This window comes from Dermacentor silvarum, chromosome 2 (assembly GCF_013339745.2).
Source record: "Dermacentor silvarum isolate Dsil-2018 chromosome 2, BIME_Dsil_1.4, whole genome shotgun sequence".
Lineage (NCBI taxonomy): Eukaryota > Metazoa > Arthropoda > Arachnida > Ixodida > Ixodidae > Dermacentor > Dermacentor silvarum.
In genome coordinates, this window is record NC_051155.1 from 43,697,010 (window position 1) to 43,715,480 (window position 18,471).

The window sequence follows — 18,471 nt, forward strand, 5'->3', positions numbered from 1 at the left end:
AATAATTAAAATCACGATGCGAGATACAGTTGCAAGACCTACGGTGTTCCGTCGTCAGAGGTCTGACGAGACGTATAGGCACACTTAACACCGCATGTCTTAAAATGGTATATTGCACAATGCTCTCTCTCTCTCTCTCTCTATATATATATATATATATATATATATATATATATATATATATATATATATTGTTACGACGCGCGACAAACGGTGTTTATTGAACAGGCCTCAGGGTGAGCCTCCGACGAGCAAGAAGAGTTCTCTTCTTCGTCTTCTCCGCTAACACTCCTCCTCTTCTACTAATGCGGCTACATTTACTGTAATATTCCTCCCCTCCTAGACGAAGCCCGCCGGGCAAGTCAGCTAAGTTCTCGGTGTGAAGGGCTTGAGACGAGCGACATGCACAACCTCAGTCTTGGCGGAGCGCCGTCCAGTTGCGGTGAGACGCGCCAGTCGATAATTCACTTCACTGAGTTGGTCAACAATAACGTACGGGCCAGTATAGTTGGCAAGAAGTTTCTGACACAGGCCACGTTTGCGCACCGGACACCATAGCCAGACTAGATCCCCTGGAGAATAGTGACATCCCGATGGTGCCTGTCGTACCGTGCTTTTGACCGCTCTTGCGAAGCCAGAGTACGTACGCGGGCCAAGCGTCGAGCTTCTTCAGCGAGACACAGAGTCTCGGCGATGGTGAGATCGTCGTGGGTGGAGAAAGAAATATGGTGTCCAGTGTGTGACGCGGCGGACGAGCGTAGAGTAGGAAAAACGGGCTGTAGCCAGTAGTCTCGTGCTTTGCTGTGTTAAAAGCGTATGTAATGAATGGCAAAATGTCAGCCCAGTTTTTATGGTCCGATGCGACGTACATGGACAACATGTTCGCCAGTGTGCGGTTGGTACGCTCGGTCAGCCCATTTGTTTGCGGGTGATACGGTGTCGAGTGGCGAAAGCTGGAAGCGCATAATCGAAGAAGCTCTTCCACGACATCTGCAGTAAACTGGCGGCCGCGGTCACTGATGATTACTCGAGGAGGGCCGTGACGGAGAATGATCGAATGCAGGAGGAAAAAGGAAACTTGGCTGGCGGTGGCAGATGGCAAAGCAGCTGTCTCGCAGTACCGGGTCAGATGGTCGGCACATACGATGATCCAACGGTTCCCTTTCGATGAGCGGGGAAAGGGACCCATGAGATCAATTCCAACTTGCTCGAAAGGAGAGCTCGGAGGCGTCACTGGTTGTAGGAGGCCGGCTGGCGTCGTAGTTAGGTGTTTGTGGGCCTGACACTGAGCGCAACTGGCCACATACATTTCAGTCGACCGACGCATTCGGGGCCAGTAAAACCGTTCTTGGGCACGATGAAATGTACGCGCTGCTCCGAGATGTCCGGAGGTAGGATCGTCGTGCATAACCTGCAGAATAGAGGAGCGTAGCTTCTCCGGAACTACAAGAAGGAAGCGGGCACCAGTGGTTGCGAAATTCCTCTTGTAGAGGAGGCCATCACGAACACAAAATCCACGGCTTGTTGTGGAGTCATGCGCGTTGAAAAGTGGCTCTAAGCTGAAGTCTTCTCGCTGCTCCTTCTCGAAGGTCTCTTTATCAGGGAATGCAGGTGCCAAAGAAGCAATCAAGTGATCAAAGTTATCGGCATCACAAAGAGTGGTGTTTAGCGGCATTCGCGAAAGGCAGTCAGCATCAGCGTGTCGGCGACCACTCTTATATGAAACTGTGAAGTTGTACTCCTGAAGACGTAGAGCCCAGCGCGCGAGTCGACCAGAGGGATCACGAAGATTGACAAGCCAACACAACGAATGATGATCTGTGACGATTGTGAATGGGCGTCCATACACGTACGAGCGAAAACGGTGCACAGCAAAAATGACCGCTAGGCATTCCTGCTCCGTAACGGTGTAATTGCGTTCAGGCTTACTTAACGTACGACTCGCATAAGCAATGACATGCTCGTTCCGGCCGCATCGCTGAACGAGGACTCCCCCGACCCCCACGCCACTCGCATCGGTGTGGATCTCTGTTGGTGCAGCTGGGTCGAAATGCCGAAGGATGGGACCCGTCGTCAGTAAGAACTTCAGTTGACGAAAAGATGCGTCACACTCGTGAGTCCACTCAAAAACGGCGTCCTTATGCAGAAGACAAGTCAGGGGATAGGCGACATCGGCAAAAGCAGGTATAAATCGGCGGAAATAAGAGCAGAGGCCTAGGAAACTACGAAGCTTTTTAACAGACCGAGGAGGCTTAAACGCTTCAACAGCTGCTGTCTTTTGTGGATCAGGCCTGATACCATCCTTGTCTACAAGATGGCCAAGCACCAATGTCTGCCGCTCACCGAAGTGACATTTCTTAGAATTGAGTACTAGGCCGGCGTTTTCTATGCAGTCTAAGACGACTTCCAGGCGCCTGTTGTGCTCTTCAAAAGTGCTTCCAAAGATGACAACGTCGTCTAGGTAACACATGCAAATATGCCATTTGAGGCCTCGAAGAATTGTGTCCATAAATCTTTCGAAAGTCGCGGGTGCATTGCAAAGCCCAAACGGCATGACGTTGAACTCAAAAAGGCCATCCGGGGTTATAAAGGCCGTTTTTTCTTTATCCGCCGGGTGCATTGGAATTTGCCAGTAACCCGATCGCAAATCTACAGAAGAAAAGTAGGATGCTGAATGAAGGCAATCCAATGCGTCATCAATCCTTGGAAGAGGGTAAACGTCTTTCTTGGTAATGGAATTGAGACGGCGGTAGTCCACACAAAATCTCCAAGTATCGTCTTTCTTTTTCACCAGTATAACTGGAGCAGCCCACGGACTAGATGACTCCTGAATTACTCCTTTCTGTAGCATTTCGTGAACCTGTTCGTCGATAATCTGGCGCTCTGACGGTGACACTCTATAGGGTTTCTGTCGAACAGGCTGCGCCGACCCCGTGTTAATTCTGTGCTTGGTTCGAGACGCAGGAATGGACGGCGCGTTATCGCCCTGGGCGAAGTCGAAGATGCTTAAGTGTTTAGTCAGGACGTTCACTAATGTACGGCGCTCGTCCATGCTGATCGACTTGCTGATCATTGGCAGAATCTTCGAGTCCTCCGAGCAGATGTCAACTCGTGTATGTGGAGCATCTGTGAGCACGGCGACTGGCGTCGATCTGTGCTCTTTGAAGGAAGCAAGCTTCATGCCAGCAGGTACCACTGCGTTTTCGCCTGAAGGGTTGACAACCCATAATTTGGAGCGCCGCTGAGCAACAGACACAAGACAATGTGGCAGAAAAATGTTCTTCCTCGTGCACGGTAAATACGCCGGCTCTACTGTGGCGTCGAAGGCCCGATGAGTGGTAGTAGCGCAGCCCACCGGCACACACACAGCTGACAAGCAGGCACGAGAGTGTCCTCACAGGCATGAAATGCACCATCCTCGTTTGGAGTATCCTGCATGAGCTCGTAAGAAATGTCACCACTCACAAACATCTCCCCTGTTCGGCAATCAACGGTGGCACCGCACATCTGCAGAAAATCAATACCTAATATAACATCATGTGAGGAACGGGGGAGGATTGTAAATTCAGTCGTGAAAACTCTACCACCCAATGACACTTGTGCAGTGCAAAAACCAACAGGCCGCAACGAATCCCCGCTCACGCCACAAAATGTTGCCACTTGGTTCCATTGAAATACCACTTTGCGTCCAAATAACCTTTGGAAAGCGAGACTCATCACAGAGACAACAGCACCGGTGTCCACTAACGCCAATGTAGACACACCATCAATGAGGACTTTCACTTTGTTCTTCAACATAAACACAGGCGGAGGCATATCTTTCAGCAGCGAATCTCCAGCGACCTCACCTCCATTGGCCGCGCTCTCTAGTTTTCCGGCGGTGGTGATCTTGCACGACGCCGTGGTGAAGGAGACCGGTGCAATCGAGGAACAGGAGGTGGCGTCACGCTACGATCGGAGGCAGGTGAGCGGTTCCGTAAGCTTCCTTGCCAAAAGTTGCTGCTAGAAGGCGATTGCGCCATAGAAGGCCATTGGGCGTTGGGGGCTGGGGCAGCAAGTTGATCGTACGGATACCTTTGGCGTTGAGGACAAAAACGGGATATATGGCCAAGGACGCCGCAGACGTAGCATGTCGGAAGCGGACGGCTTCTGCGGTAGTCTTCAGAGCTGTCGGACACGTCTGCACGCCTAGGACGAATGACTGGGTCGTAACGCGGAGCATTGCCAGTGGTGGGGCGTCCCGAGGAACGTGCGTAACGAGGGTGAGGTTCAAATCGGGTATCCGAAGAGTAGTGGCCTCTCGATGCCGGTGCGTGTCGGTACTCTGACACATTCGCGACGCTGACAGACGGTTGCCATCCATTCAAAGGTGGTGAAGTCGCCGGGGCTTGCGAAAAGGAGGCATCAGAGACATCAGGCAGGCGACGTGTCGTCTCGGTGTGCCTGTCTAGCTCTTCGCGGACGATCTGTCGTATGGTCGACGCCAAGTCAAATGAAGAGCTCATATCGATGCTGGCCACAGTGGTAACATTGGCCAATCGGCCAAACTTTGGCGTTATTCGGCGCATCTTCAGCGCCTCGAACGTACGGCAGTGCTTCATGACATCAGACACTGAAGCGAGACTGTCCTTGCCGATCAGAAAATTCCGACGAGCAAGAAGAGTTCTCTTCTTCGTCTTCTCCGCTAACACTCCTCCTCTTCTACTAATGCGGCTACATTTACTGTAATATTATATATATATATATATATATATATATATATATATATATATATATATATATATTGCAGAACGACGGCCGGGGCGAAGGCAGAGCTCTGGTTTGGATAACATTAGCTGGGACACCCTACATAAGGATCCTTTTCCATTGATTTTATTCTTTTTCTGTACCGCGCATCGCGACCAATACCGAAGATAACGTAGGCGTGGTATATCCTGTCAGCCAATGAAAAAAGTACGAAAAAAATGAAAAATGGAAAATGGCCGGAAAGAATCGTTACGTAATACGGTCCCCTCAGTTACGGTTTTCTATGCGGAACGGGTCGGAAATCATTACGCTGGTAAAATTATCTTTTTTTCTTTTTCTCTTTCCTTTGTTTTTATTTTCTTTCTTTTTTCTTCTCATTCCAGGAACTTGTTTCGAACGCCTCTAATGACGGACTTGCCTTAGGATAAATCATCTGATTGTCACGATTAAAACATTTATTAGATCAATTTTCATAATTTTGTGATTACTACCTCAAGTTATTTCAAAATGCTCGCCTGGGTAGTAAACGCAATCCCAAGAAAATAGTTTAAATATCGTGTGTTTATATTTTAGGAACTTAGAACGTATTTTCTGTAACACCTTGCATGTAGTTACGTGCCCACGAGGTCTGCTATGTTTGGCGCTATATACACAGCAACGAGCAACGTCCACGTTGCGTTAGGTCGGGGTGTTAGTGAACACAGACGCTTTGCCGAGCGATATCCAAAGTGAGTGATGACTAAACTGATCGCAAGTAAGAACCACGGCGGCGCTATCAAAAGGTCGTTTTTTTGTTTTGTTTTGTTTTTTCACCGATTGGCCGTGTTAAAACTGCTAGCGAGGGTTTTTCTGGTGCTTTTCCGAACGCTCAACGCACGCCGATGAAGCGCTTTATTCAAAACTAAAACAACAAGTCGAACAACCCGGCAAGCGCACCTGGAGCTGTCGTCGTACATGAAAACGTACCTCGTTCGCGCGTTTGTATGGCAGCTGCGGCAGGTAGTTAAAGCAGCCACGTGCATGCATTCCATTTCCTAATTTCACCTCATTTTCGTTAAGTGCCGCACCGGCGGGATTCGAGCAGCTGCGCACTTGGCCCTGCCGTTGACCTCCAGAACTCTTAGCTCATGGGCCCGTTGTATGCTCGAACGTCACGTGAGCGCTGATATCGTTAGTTAGCAAGTCGTCACGCATTTATTATCAGAGTGCGCTGCTAGCGATCGCTCGTCATCCCAAGAACTTGTGCAATTTACGCCTTACGGTTTCTTCAAGTACACCTGCACTGTCATTAGCTTTGTAAATTTTGGCGTCGTGCTTATTTTATTTTTCATTTCGTTCCAGTTTTTGTTCTACTTCAGTGAAAGCAATGAAGCTCTGTTTCTTCAGTTTTAGAGAAAAATCAAATAAATTTAAGGTGTGCGACTGTCCGAGCCGTTCTATGCCCGTATACGTTCGACAGAAAAAAAAAAGAGTAATGGCAACAAAGTAAGACGCACTGCTTCTTAAAATGATGAATACAAACAGGAAACTGTCTAAAAATTGCCAGAAAGCAAACGACGAAGGTCACTGACCTCCAAGGCTCCCTTCGTGTCATTGTCGTCGCCATCGGCGAAGGCACGCGAGAAACATCGTGTCAGCCGGCGTGCGAAAGCGCATATCGTTTCTGCTCCCTATATAGTGCACAAACACCATGTGCAAAACAAAAGAACCCACTACAAATAGTGAGAGAGCACGATTGCAAAACTAGACCGTAAGACCTGCGCTAGCTGTAAGATATGTTGAGTGTGTAAGCGTTCTAATGCGTCAATAAATGCGACTTCTGTATTCCTGTATATCTTAGTGCCCATATGCACCATTTGCATGCAGCACGCACAAGGCGTTTCACGTGTACCATACGACGGCTGCGACCCGACACAACCTACCGCTATGATATTTTAGTGTTAACAGAAATGTGAAAAATTGCATGTTCCATGTCGCACAGTTGTACACTTTAGCTCAATTACTCTAAGGGGCAGTCGTTTTTCGCGCGAGAAATCGAAATTCATGACCGACTAATTGCCGGAATCCCGCTAATTACCCTGGAAACATGCAGGATGTGCTTTACACGTCATCCTGTAATTAACTATTTATAGCCGGCGAGTCCCCAAGGCACATTCACTTGGAACACACATTGAGGATGGCACCAGCTGTGAAACACGCGTCCCTGAAAAATCTAAAAAAAAATTACTTTGACGCTCCATTTATTTTGCTGCTTCAGTGCATAATAAGGCGTATTGCTAAAAAAATGTGGTTGATCCCTCTTATATAGGAATCGGTATAGAACACGAAAGTGAAACGTGTCTTCACAGAAGTAGTGTAATGTTTATTGCACATTGATATATAATGTCTATTGGTGTTTTGTGGCTAAAGCGCCCTTAGGCGTTGATGCACCCACGCTGACGCCTGGTGGCACGTCTCCTCCATCACGACTACCAACGTCGATGACCATGAGCAACCGTCGTGCATATGGAAGCTGCACTACGCTGCACACGCTAGCACAACGCGAAAGACGAAGCACGTAACTGACACACTAATACAACGCGCAAGACAAAGCACGTAACTGAATCGTCACCGAGTCAAATCAGCGCGTACAGCGCGTCGTTATTGCAGCCTCCGCGATCAACTTCAGAAACATTTTCAGAGCTAGTTGCGGAGGCCACGCTCCGCTGTGCTGAGTACGGTGAACGCCACCTAGTAGTGCTTCTGCGAGAACGCGTTGGTAGTGCTTCTTGATGCCAGCGTCCCTTCGAATGCTGGCATCGAGGCGTCGTAGTGCTGAGACCACCGAAGCGTTCACTGTCGGTGCGCGTTAGTGTCATAATGCAGTACTTCTCTTTTCTGCTCGTAGGCGGCGGCACCGCCCCGAGCAAGAGCGCGGGTACACGGAGGAGTGTTAGATATATAAGGCGCGTCTGTGTAGCTCTCTGCAAATGCGTTTGTGGCGCAATGGGTTAAACGCTCGGCGATCTATCGTCGCGGAGCGAGAGGTCGTGGGTTCGATTTCCAAATTTTGCATGTTTGTGGAACTTTTTCTTCTGGTTTCTTTCTTTGTATTATGTTCGTGTATGTTCGTGTGACGTATTTCCGTGACGGAAATACGTCAGTGAAGTCTTGGTGGACCCCGGCATAAAACACTTTCGTGTTAAAAAACACTGTTGCAGTTTTGCTCGGAAGGCGAAACATTGATAGCTATAGAAAAGTATTTGACAAATACATGAAGTAATGTTCGTAATTGTATGGTGAGTTGAAATTTCAGTAAATATTCGCTCACTATACTTAACAAGCATGGAGTCATACGCGCACAGGCAAACATAAACATCTCACTTGGTGCCCGCGACCACTCACTGTCACAACGCAGGCGTGATGTATATTGAATTTTGTAAACAGAACCTTATTGATCAATTATTATTATTACTAAAATCTGATTCTGATTAAGATCGTCGGCAACGGGGAGGGAACGCTTCGTGTTGGCGCTAGCTTCACCGCGTCTCCGAAACTTGGATTACGCGACATATCGGGCGCGCGGGAAGACAGCGTGCGTGAAGCCACCAGCCATCTAGGCTCGCCCTTTGACATTTTCACCCACCGCAGATGAACTCAAGGTAACGGGCCGCGTGTCGGTTCAAACCGACCATCGGACATATTTATTTATTTATAAACGGTGAGAAACTGACGAACAGCAAAGCGGGGGCAAATGCCGAAAAAAAAGCAGTAGTTGTGGTTCTGTGTTACGGTTGCCCATACGCACACTTGTACACGCTACAGAAGAAATCACCAGCCCTTCCCCTGTCGAGAAAATGGGGGTAAGCGAAGTTTGTCATTTGTGTATCTGACCTTCGTGGTGATTCTCTTTCTCTCTCTCTTTCTCTCTCTCTCTATCTTTCTATCTCTCTCTTCCTATATCTCGTTTTTTCTGTCTCTATCTCTTTCTTTCTTTGTCTCTTTCTTTACCTCTGTCTTCCTTTCTTGCTCTTTCTTTCTCTGACCTTCGTGGTGACTATCTTTCGCCCTCTCTTTCTCTCTGTGTCTCTCTTTCTCTCTATCTATCTTTCTTTCACTCTTTATTCATTTTTTATTTATTTCTCCATATCTCTTTCTTTCTTTCTTTCTCTCTTCCTTTCTCTGACCTTCGTGGTAATTTTCTGTCCCGCTCTCTCTTTCCATCTCTCTTTCTATTTCTGTCTCACTCTCCATCTATCTTTCTCTCTTTCTTCCTCTCTTTCTTTCTTTCTCGCTCTCTCTCTTTCTTTTTGTCCCTGGTATGTGCCAGTGAGCTTGGACCCTTTCTGCACTATCGCCATGATCGGCCCACTATTCAGCGAGACACCACCACCGAAACTTATGAACCTATAAAGCTTACTATAAAGTAAGTGATCAAATTGTAAGTACATGGTTTTTTCCAAAAAATTTAATTCACTACAGCGACTAATTACATGCCCCACAAAAGTAGTTGATCAATTACTAAAACGTGATGAATTACCTTTCGTTACTTTCCTCCCAACTTTTATTAACATTGCACAAACGCTCTAAATAGGAAACAGCTGACCAGGGAATCTAGAACGCGTTCCAAAAGACGGCATCTGGTTTCGTCCCACGCGATTGTAAAGGACGCGTCGGTATCGCTGCTAGGCCAATCACGTGAGGCGAAACCGAACGTTGGCTTTTCGAACGCGTACAAGATACTTTTCGACGGGAATTCAGGGCGCAGGCTCCTTTCCCAAGCGCATCACCCCAGAAGAAAGCCGAACGCCAGGCCGGGGCACGCTTGTACCCATTTGAACCAGTGGGTGCCCGGCGGCGGTGGGAATCGAACCCATAGCCTCCCGATGCCGAGGGAGGCGGGCGCTCTACCACTAGGCCACGGCAGAAGACAAAGATAATGTTCAATAGCCTGGCAAGGGAACAAGAATTCAGGATCGCCAGTCAGCCTCTAGAGTCTGTAAAGGAGTACGTTTATCTAGGTCAGTTACTCACAGGGGACCCTGATCACTAGAAAGAAATTTACAGAAGACTAAAATTGGGTTGGAGTGCATACGGCAGGCATTGCCAAATCCTGACTGGGAGCTTACCACTGTCGTTGAAAAGAAAAGTGTACAATCATTGCATTCTACCGGTGCTAACATATGGGGCAGAAACTTGGAGGTTAACAAAGAAGCTCGAGAATAAGTTAAGGACTGCACAAAGAGCGATGGAACGAGAAACCTTAGGACTAACGTTAAGAGACAGGAAGAGAGCGGTGTGGATCAGAGAACAAACGGGGATAGCCGATATTCTAGTTGACATTAAGCGGAAGAAATGGAGCTGGGCAGACCATGTAATGCGTAGGATGGATAACCGGTGGACCATTAAGGTTACAGAATGGATACCAAGAGAAGGGAAGCGCAGTCGAGGTCGGCAGAAAACCAGATGGGATGATGAAGTTAGGAAATTTGCAGGCGCAAGTTGGAATACGCTGGCGCAAGACAGCGGTAATCGGAGATCGCAGGGAGAGGCCTTCGTCCTGCAGTGGACATAAAATAGGCTGATGATGATGATGATGACAAGATAGCGGCCCTGGCGCTTTCAGTGCTTTATTTGCAACTTTTCGCACGTTGATTTGCTTTGCTAACACTTTCTTTTCGAAATTTTCATCGGTCATTTCGTTTTCGTGTGAAGGCACCAGCAGTTGTCACTTTCACAGCCATCACTGTGACGACATCGTGCGCCAGTTTTGTGACAGATGCCACAAATCGGCGTGCAAGGACAAAAAAAAGGCTTGAAACAGCGAAGCTGGGCGATCGTAGCACAGCATTTTGCGGAAGTGCGCGCGTACTTTTCATCCTATTACTCATGATGATGATAATCTATTTTCTCGCGTCTCGGACTTATGGCCGTCACTGCGCATTGCTTAGCTCAGCTTGCAACACCGACACCGCGTTGCAATGCCGACACCATGTTCCACCGCGTTGCAATGCGGACAATGCATTCCAGCAGATCCGCTCCGTGAATGCGTCTCTCTCTATCTTTGACATAGCGGATCTTGCAACACCGACACCGCGTTCCACCGCGTTAATGCCGACAACGCGTTCCAGCAGACCCGCTGCATGAATGCGTCTCTCTCTCACTCTCATTTTAATTATCTCTCTCCCGAGCATAGCGCGCAAAACCTCTCCTTCACCTCGCAGAGCACTGGCACGAGCACGTGCGAACGCGCCAGCTGTGGACGAAGACGACGATGCTCGAACGCAATCATATGGTTCGCATAAATGCATGTTCTGTAAGCGTGGCTGTATAGCCTAGTGGTTATACGACGCTCGCCTTGGGACCGTGAGTACGCGGGCTCGAATCCCGCCTCGGCAAGAAATTTTACTTGCTTTTATTTATTTCTTCATTACTGATGATGATAGTTTCTTAATAGGAACCACAATTTGCGGCTGGTTTAAACAGCTTCACTGTTAAAAGGAAAGAAAGAACAGCCACGCTGCCATTTATCATTATGATCGCTTTGTGCGACCGTGTTTCATTGCCGTGTTTTCAGCGAGGGGGCCAGGTTTGCTTTGCAGCTGACTTGCTCTGCATTAAACGAAAAGGAGTAAGAAGATGAGGGCAGAAGATGAGGACGGAAGGACGTACGGACGTCCGTCCGATTTTTGTTTGATTGTGTTCTGAAAATAAAGGGGAAGCGGAATGCAGCAATAATGAAACACAAAGCACTGTGGGGCGACAATAAGTATGAGGTGGTGCGTGGAATCTGGAAAGGAGTAATGGTGCCAGCGCTAACGTTCGCAAATGCCATTCTTTGCTTAAAATCGGATATCTTGTCAAGTTTGGAAGTTAACCAAAGATCAGTAGGCCGGTTGGCTTTGGGAGCCCACGACAGAACCACAAATGAGGCAGTTCAGGATGACATGGGTTGGGCCTCTTTTGAAGTCAGAGAAGCACAGATCAAAATTAGTTTTGAAGAAAGGCTCAGGAACATGGATGAAAATAAATGGGCGGCTAAAGTGCACAAGTATCTGTACCTGAAAAGCGTGGACACAGAATGGAGGAAGAGGTCAAGGAAGTTGGCAACCAAGTTCAGGATAATCGAAACTGTAAATGACAACCAGGAGTCATAGACAACCAAGAGGCAATCAGGAGTTCAGCCCCATTTCTTCGATGGATGGGGCTGAACCCTTTAAATCGGGCTGTGGCACAGGACACGTAAAGCATTGGGGTTTCGGGACAGTGGAGGCAAAATAGACTTTAAGCCGGTAGAAATAACCAAACGGAGGTTATCTGATTGGTGGCTAAAATCACGCCAGGGGTGAAATTTCCCCCCGTCCAGGCTTCAAACAACAAAGAGCTTCCCGTAGAATTATCATAGATATTTTCTTTGGCAATTTCTTGTTTGAAAGTTCTGCATGTTCCCAGTGCTGATTTCGTCTGCAATCCTGTTTTCTATAGACCCCTCTCTGTTTCTTTAACCTTTTTTCTTAACCGCTGTTTCCTGGTTTGCACCCCTCCTGCAGTCCAAATATTTGATTGACAATTTTCTGGTTAGCTTCCTTCATTTTGTGTCAACATTCCCCATGTACAAATAACTTAAAACTCTCCTCGCCCACCGCTTTTCTGCCATTTCTCTCAATCGCTCCTCAAATTCTATGTTGCTGCTAGCTTCCCTGCCCTCGAATGACGTCCATTCCATGTCACCCGGCGCCCCCTTATTTGGTGTATTTCTGTGTGCTCCCAAAGCAAGCCTACCTACCCCTCGCTGCTTAACTTCCAACCTTGCTCGAACCTCTGATCTTAGGCACAGGACCGCATTGCCGAAAGTCAAACTAGGGACCATCACCCCTTTCCAAATCCCTCTCACCACTTCGTACCTATTTTAATTCCACAGTGCCCTATTTTTCATCACAGCTGCATTCCTGCTACCTTTAGCCGTCACATATTTTTCATGCTCCGTTAGGTACTCAGCCCTATTGTTTATCCACACTCCAAGATATTTGTACTTATCCACTACCTCCAGCATAACCTCCTGTATCCTATGCTCGCTGCCCTGATTATCATTAAAAGTCATGACTGCCGATTTTTCTTTACTAAACTTCAAACCTAAGCTATCTTCCTCTTTACCACTGATGTCTATTAATCTCTGCAAGTCTTCCTTGCCTTCAGCCATAAGTACAATGTCATCCGCGTACATCAGTCCTGGTAATGACTGTTTAATCCATTCTCCTTGCTTGAAAAAGGAAAGTTGAAGCCAAGTCCGTTCCTCTCTAATTTTTTCTCTAATCCTTGTAAATACAGCATGAAGAACAAAGGTGACAGAGGGCACCCCTGCCTAAGCCCCTGCTATATCTCTATAGGCTCAGATACCTTGTTTTCCCATTTTATAAGCACCTTGTTACTCTTATAGATATCCTTTAAAAGATTACTTACTCCTTCTTCCACATCTACAGTGCATAGTATGTCCCACAAATCCTTTTGGATTACACTGTCATAGGATCCCTTGATATCCAGAAATGCGAGCCATAGGGGCCTGTGTTCCTTTTCTGCTATTTCAATACGCTGCCTCAAGAGAGAGAGAAATACAAGAGACGAAAGGCAGGGAGGTTAACAAGACGCACGTCCGGTTTGCTCCCTGCACTGGGGAAAGGGGGTATAGGGATGAAAAGAGAGAGAGCACAATTTCGCGCACATTTGAAGCTTCGCACGAAGCCTACAGACGGTCGCCAAGACCTGTCGACTTGAAGTAGTGCAACAAGGCTTTCGTGGCTTTCTGTGCCATCGACGCATACGGCCATGGTCCAAGGGTCTTCATTTCCGAAAATGGTCGAGAGTCCAGCCGGTTCAATGCTGTCTGGAGAGCTTCACGCTCGACGTCGAACTGGGGACAGAGACATAAGACATGTTCAATTGTTTCTCTGGTTCCACAAGAGTCGCACATGGGTGTATCCCCCATTCCAATGCGGAACGAGTAGGCCTTTGTAAATGCCACCCCGAGCCAGAGGCGGCACAATACTGTCGCCTGAGAGCGGGAAATGTTTGATGGCACTTGAAGCTTCAAGGATGGGTTAATATTGTGGAGATGGCACTTCGGGTTAACAGAAGACCAATATTTGTGTGTCGTAGCTTTAGCCACGATATGAAGTTTTCCTGCAGCATTGGCCCTGGATAAGGGGATTGGGACTGGTCGGCCTTCCAGATGAGCAGACCGGGCGGCTTCGTCGGCGAGGTCATTACCAGCAATGCTGGTAGGTCCCGGTAGCCACTGAAATATAATTTCATGCCCTTTAGCGATAGCTTGATGGTGGTCTTCTCTTATCTCATATACCAGCTGCTCATGAGTCCTGTGATAAATGGCAAAATGCAGACTCTGAAGTGCTGCCTTAGAATCACAAAACATGACCCATTTCTGAGGTGTCTCTTGCAGGAGGTATTGTACAGCAGCACGCAGGGCAGCAAGCTCTGCCGCCGTTGATGTTGTGACGTGTGACAGTTTGAACTTGAGCGTGGTTTTCGTGGCCGGAATGACAACGGCACCTGAAGAACTGGTAGATGAGACGGAACTATCGGTATAGATGTGTATTCGGTCCCCGTAGGTCTCATTCATTATTAGCAGCGTCATCTGTTTCAGAGTGTTTCTTGGGTGATTGCCCTTCTTATTTACGCCCGGAATACTTAGGCGCACCTGAGGCTGTTGCAGGCACCACAAGGGTAATGAAGGCCTTGCTGCTGGGGTGTATCCTGATGGAAGGCAATCTGGATTGGTGACGATAACTTCAGAAAACGTGGAACGCGGTCTCTGCGAAGGCAAGAACACCAAGTGATGATCGGGAACGCGGGAAAGATGACGGATATGCGCCCTAAGACAATCAACTGCAACGCATGTTTGGATCGAATGATTTTTCTCGAGGACGATTGTTGCAGGTGTTGACGCGCCGCGAGGAAGTCCTAAGTAAGTTCGCAATGCTTGGCCCTGTAAGCTCTCCAACGAGCGAACATTTGACTTGCACGTATTGGACAACACTGGAAGGCTGTAGCGTAGGTATCCTAGAAATAGAGCTCTGTACAACTGAAGCATGGAGCGTACAGATGTGCCCCATGTTTTCCCGCACATGAATCTCAGTACCTGGGCAATCGACGACAGTTTTTTCTTCAGGTACGTGCAATGAGTGCTCCAGGAAAGATTGCGGTCGATTATTACACCTAAAAATCGATGGGTCTTTCCGTAGGCAATAGTGTGTCCATTAATAGAAACTGGGTATGGCGTCATAAGTATGCGAGTGAATGCAACCAATGCACATTTCTCGGTTGATACAGTCAAGCCTTGTGCTTGAAGATATGCTGATGTCAAGGTTGGTGCCCGTTGCAAACGCGCGCGCGCCTGAAGCCGAGTAACTGCAGAAGTCCAAAGGCAGATGTCATCTGCGTATATCGAGAGGCAGATTGTCTTAGGTAAAACGTCAGCTAGTCCAATGAGTGTCGCATTGAACAACGTCGGACTCAATACTCCTCCCTGAGGCATGCCGCAGTACGTGTAATGTTCAGCTGTGGGGCCGTCTTCTGTTTGCACAAAAAACGACCGGCGAGTTATGTAATCGGATAACCAACGAAGCATACGGCCGCCGATTCCAATAGTCTCCATGGAGGTGACGATGGCATCATGTGCAACGTTGTCAAAGAGCGCAACTGATGTGCGCTTACGGCTTTTCTCCTGCTGCACAAACGTCGTGAGGTCAATGACGCTGTCAATTGAAGAACGACCCCGACGAAAGCCTGCCATGGAAGCGGGGTAGATATTGTAACGCTCGAGATACCATTCTAGACGTACAAGGACCATCCTGTCTATAACCTTGCCGATGCAGCTGGCAAGAGCACTGCGTCAATGAGAACAAATTATCTTCTAATCTTCTTTGTTTCCGGAACCAATTTTGTAGTTCCCCTAGCACCTCCTCGCCCTCCACCCATGCCTGCAGTCTGTCCTTTATAATCTGCATCACCACCCTCTAAGCCACTGACGTCATCGTTGTGGGACGGTAGTTGTTTCTGTCGGCTTTGTCCCCCTGTCTCTTATATATCATGCTCATCCTGCTCAGTCTCCACCCATCGGGGGCTTTACCGTCAATTATCATTTTGCGCACTGCCTCTCTTAATGCTTTCTTAGATTTTGGGCCCAATGTCTTTATTAACATAATTGGGATGCCAGCAGGATCTGTCGACGTGCCACTAGAAACCCTCTCTCTGCCCTTTCCCACTCGATTTGTTCAAGTGGAGCCACTGCACTAACTAGTCTATCCTCACCTGATTGAGCACATGCTACGTTTCGTTCTTTAAATTTTTCTGTCATCATTGATCTTATATGTTCCATTGCCTCATATCCTTCTAGCCGAACACCTTGAGCTGTAACTATAAACCTCTGCTCTAGGCTAGTCTTTTTACTCAAGGAGTTGAGATGTTTCCAAAGTTTCTTCGCTGCTTTTCTATATCTTTTGTTTACTTCTGACAACCATTGGCTCCCCTTTCTTCAAATCTTCTCATTGATCAAATGGGGTGAATCCCTTCTACAGTTGAAGAAGTTATCCCATTTTCTGTCTACATCAGCTTCTGGTTCACCCCTCTGCTTTGAATATCTGTGTTCCCTGGATGCTTCCTGACATTTCTCTATGGCCTTCTTAACCTCCTCATCCCACCAGCTCTTGGGCTTACGTCTTCTGTTCCCTTTTGTCCTGACTCGTACCTTAGTAAGCTCTAGCTCAAATAGCCCTGTTAAATTTGCATATGTCCATTCTGTTTTTGTATCCTCTGAAATTACTTCCTCAATTTGCTGGGTTGCTATTTCAAGCTGCTTTTCCGAGTAAAATATCCCACCTGGTTGTTCATCTTGCCTCCTACCTACTTTCATTTCTCTTCTAAAACTCACCTTAATACGTTTGTGATCACTACCTAGACTTCTGGAGCCATATTCATCTATGTTCATTACCTTTAGCCTATCATGCATCCTAGCTATGTGACATTAGTGCATAATCTATCGTCGACTGCAGGCTCCCTACCTCCCATGTTATGTGCCCTTCACACTTCTCAGTACTGTTGCATACAACTAAGTCATGCCTTTCACACATATCCAGCATCATATTGCCTGTTGAGTCTGTGTACCCGTCCATGTCTTGTATGTGTGCGTTGTTGTCTCCTAGTATAATAATTTCGCACCCTCCTCCTAGCTTATTTATGTCACTTGATATGCATTCCAGCATTTTTTTTTCCTCTTTGGCATTTGCTCCTGTCCACAGGTATACAAAGCCAAGGAGTGTCTGCTCTCCTGCCACTTTCCCTTTTAGTCATAAATGCTCCTTGCATTCCTGTTTGACCCTTTGCCAATTCATACTGTTATGAATGAATGCCCCAAGTCCACCCCCTTTTCTGCTGCCCTGTGTTCTATTGCAATATTCCCATGCATAGTCAGGATTACAGGGTGGTTGCTCCATGTCCTTTAGATGTTTCTCCACAAACCGCATATCATCAGTTTTTCCTGCCTTAGTTGCTCGTCTATCTCCTCCCACTTAGGCCTGTTCCTGCCATCTGCATGTTAATATACCCTATGTCAGAATAACCTTGTCCCTGGTGCTTACGTCTATTTCTCTTCCTACAGACTCTACGTTTCTTTAATCTTGGGGCCTCTCTGGGTCCGTCTTTGTCTACACTGGTGGCCTCAGGGCTCTGGGTCCCCCCAAAAAAGCCGTAGCTTCGCGCCCTATCCTACTACCTATCCTCCTGCCCGTGGCACCACTGTAGTGAATGCCATCCTGTGCGAAAGGGTGGGAGGAGCCAGATTCGTACACGTCCCGGTTTACGTCTATTACGCCATACCCAAGTGGTCGGCTCAGACCCCTAATCACCCGGCTAGGCTCAACCACACTCCGTTCAATCCCACTAACCTGGCCCTGGACCTATGTATACGGTCACATGCACCTTCGCAGAGGCTTCCCTGAGTTTACCCAACCCAACCTCTAACTGTCTCTTTAGGTTCTGACTCCTTCCCTTCAGCACATAGGTGAGACCAGCTTGGATAACGACAAGATTTTCGTGCTCCATGTTGTCCCATACTTCTGAGTTTTTGCCATTGCGTCAACCATGCACTTCCCTGACTGGGCCTCCACCCTCACCAGCCCGTCTGCCTTCACTTTTGGAAGGACGCCCTCATCAACCCTCGCTACGTTGGAGTCCCCCACCACCAGCACCCTTCGCTCTACACTTTCGCCTCCTGCCTGCGATTGCTGTCCTCCAGTTCGCGCTAGCTGGTTCACCCGCCGTGCGCCACTGACACGCGGCGACGGGCTCCTTGCCGCTCCTCCCGTCGCTGTAGCGTTGTGGAGCCGCCGTGTTGCCGCCGACTCTCGCCCGCTGTTCTACGGCCCCTAGGTGTCCCTCCCTGCTCTCATAGCATGCCTCTGCCTGAGACTCCGCGCTGTCCCCGCCGCCCCCCTGACGCAGCTCCGACCCAGGATTATACGCGCCGCCTGTGCCATTAGCGCCTCCACCCGATCTTCCAGCACGGCCCGCTTTTCCCGTTCTTCTTGTAGCTCGCCAGCTATTCGCTTTACCAGGTTGGCCTCGGCCCCCTCCCTGCCGAAACTCGCCAATCCGAGTTTCGAGCTCAATCCGCCGCTCTCGCTCCACCTTCAGCTCCCCTTTGAGCTCCTCCACACTAGCTGCCAATTCCTCTTC